The sequence below is a fragment of the Protomyctophum parallelum genome, assembly GCF_964188405.1.
Source record: "Protomyctophum parallelum genome assembly, chromosome: 3".
In the NCBI taxonomy this organism is placed as follows: domain Eukaryota; kingdom Metazoa; phylum Chordata; class Actinopteri; order Myctophiformes; family Myctophidae; genus Protomyctophum; species Protomyctophum parallelum.
This window is the reverse complement of record NC_139698.1, coordinates 172,501-175,000: the sequence shown is the minus strand read 5'-3', so window position 1 is coordinate 175,000 and position 2,500 is coordinate 172,501. Positions and strand designations below refer to the sequence as shown.

Genomic DNA, 2,500 nt, shown 5'->3' with positions numbered 1-2,500 from the left:
CCTTTCTGTGGTGAAAGAAATGCGAAATGCAACTCCTTTCCTTTCCAACATGCTGGAAGGCAGCGCATTCAGGAGAATTGCTTTTCTTTTATACCAAGTCTCCTGAACTTGAACATATTTTTTTGAAATCCACTAGCTAAAGAGTGCTGGGTTGTGCCCCCAAAAAAGCTGATCTACAAGCTCTCAACGTGTCGCGGTGCGACGCGTTGTGAGCTTGTAGATCTGCTATTTTCGCTGTTTTTGTCCAAAAGTGCCCTCTTACGGGATTTGAGCCCCTGCCCCTCTAACACTCTCTGCATGTCCCTGGGGTATGCAGGAAGCATGTTCATGACGTCTAGATATTAGATCTATAGGACATTTATTATGATATCTCTGCTGTCGGGGAGAAACCAACTCCAAAATGTTCATTAAAAAAAACTATTTTAGATAATGCACACTGCCTCATCAAAATTGATATTGTGACTTTATATATTGTCAATTACTATTCCCGACAGTGACGATAGATACATTATTTGGTAACACTTTACAATAATATGGCCATTAGCAGTCATTAGCATGACTCATTAAAGGGGCATTTCAAACATGTGAGATGCTCGATTCATACTTTGATTTTATCAGACACGCCCCCTCAATTACAAACACTAATTGTAATTTCAAACTCAAATTTGAATACCATGATGGATTCATCTAAAACATCCGTCCTTGGTTCAGGTGACTGAATACTGTAACACGTCTGCAGGGGCCATGCATTTTCTTTCTATAAACAAATAAAAAGGTATAATTGAAAAAACACAGCCCCCGACACCCAAACTATAGCCTAGTTAAAATAGCCGATCTACAAGCTCACAACATGTGGCTTCGCGCCGCATTGTGAGCTTGTAGATTGGCTATTTTCACTACTACCTAAACACTACATTTATGGAATTTTTTTGATTTTCTTTCTTTGATTTATTCATGACATTACTTTTAAAAAAAAAATTTAATTCATGAAACTTTTTGCTTTTTTGAGATTTTCTTTCTTTTTAATGTCCTGAAATTGTAATAATTAAAAACAAAATGTAGTAAACAAAACATAAAGGGACCCATAACAATGTGTCCATGACCCACAAATGGGTCCCGACCCCCTATTTGGGAAACAGTGTTCTAAAGAACAAGTCTAAAATTCTAAATTTAAGGAAACACAGACATTTTGATCTGTAAGGGCAAACCTTACTGTATACAGTATACAAAAACCAATTGCAATGCTTAATATAATATTCAAATAGTGAAATCTTACCTGAAATAGGTTCAAAAGTAGGTCAACTTCATTACGCTTGCATAATGCATGGCTGCCAAATGAACTACTTTTCTGCAGTGCATTTGGTGCAACAGATAAACCACAACTAGACCCAAGCAGAATGTATTAGTAGAGACGATCCATGTTCTCTGTTACAGTGGAACTGATTTATTCTGATATTTGTCTCCTCAGCTCTCCAGACTGAATCACACAACACAACAGGTAAACAAAGAACACATTATTACTTGCGCAAGCAGAGGTTGGTTGGTTGGTTGGTTGGTTGGTTAGATGTTCATAAAACTTTCACTTATATATGTTTATTTTGATTTATTTTTAAATAGCTAAAATAGCCGATCTACATGTGATGCGATGTTGCGATGCGTTACAGAAACCAAAACTTACAAGCCCTAATAGATAGGAAAATAGTAGATCCACAAGCTCACGTTGTGGGCTTGTGGATCTACTATTTTCACTGTCTTACTTTATTGCGTTGTGTGTTTGTAGATCGGATATATAGGAACAAGCAGGGAAAAAAGTTGAAATATGGAAATAAGAGGTTAACGATATATCCCAGGTGTGGTATTGACGATAATAAACACAGACATTCATAAATGAACTTCACGCATAACTGTCGATAGAACTGTTGCTTTTTCCTCTTATTGTGTGATGATATCCCAACAACTGCTTCCTGTGCCTCAGTGTTCAACAGCGCGTGTGACAGCGAAGAGTTCCTGTGTCAAAACAAAATATGTGTCCCCAAGAGCTTTGTGTGCGACCATGACGACGACTGTGGTGACGGCTCAGATGAGCCCAAGGAGTGTGGTGAGTGGACGCTTCTCATACTGAATGAATATGGATATGAATTAATTTGGTCTCAGACGGATAGGAAAATATGTTGTGCCTAATGCGAGATCCTGTTAAAACGTTTCAAACATATTCACAATGTCAAGCTCTACTTCCTGTTCCTTCCAGAGTATCCACCATGTGACTCCAACCAGTTCCGCTGTGCCAACGGCCGCTGTCTCATCCAGAGAGCGTGGGAGTGTGACGGAGAGCTCGACTGTCAAGACCGTTCAGATGAAGCTCCAAAGAATACTCGCTGCAAAGACCCAAGTAAGAAACGCACACGCACGTATACACGCACACGCACGCACACACACACACACACACACACACACACACACACACACACACACACACACACACACACAGTCACACACACAC

General features: G+C 39.5%; 1 protein-coding gene and 1 long non-coding RNA gene across 2 annotated transcripts in view; one reads left to right on the top strand and one right to left on the bottom strand.

Annotated features, from left to right (window-relative positions):
- The window catches only part of LOC310855658, a 2,474-nt gene extending 162 nt beyond the window's left edge, over positions 1-2,312 (top strand). Inside the window, exons 2-4 of the long non-coding RNA XR_014569011.1 lie at positions 1,469-1,498; positions 1,976-2,098; positions 2,249-2,312. This is a non-coding gene — a long non-coding RNA (uncharacterized lncRNA). The remainder of the gene's footprint in view (positions 1-1,468; positions 1,499-1,975; positions 2,099-2,248) is intronic.
- Positions 1-2,500, bottom strand: part of LOC310856041 (uncharacterized protein) — a gene marked incomplete at its 3' end in the record, with an annotated part of 240,942 nt that overhangs the window by 137,596 nt on the left and 100,846 nt on the right. The window lies entirely within an intron of this gene.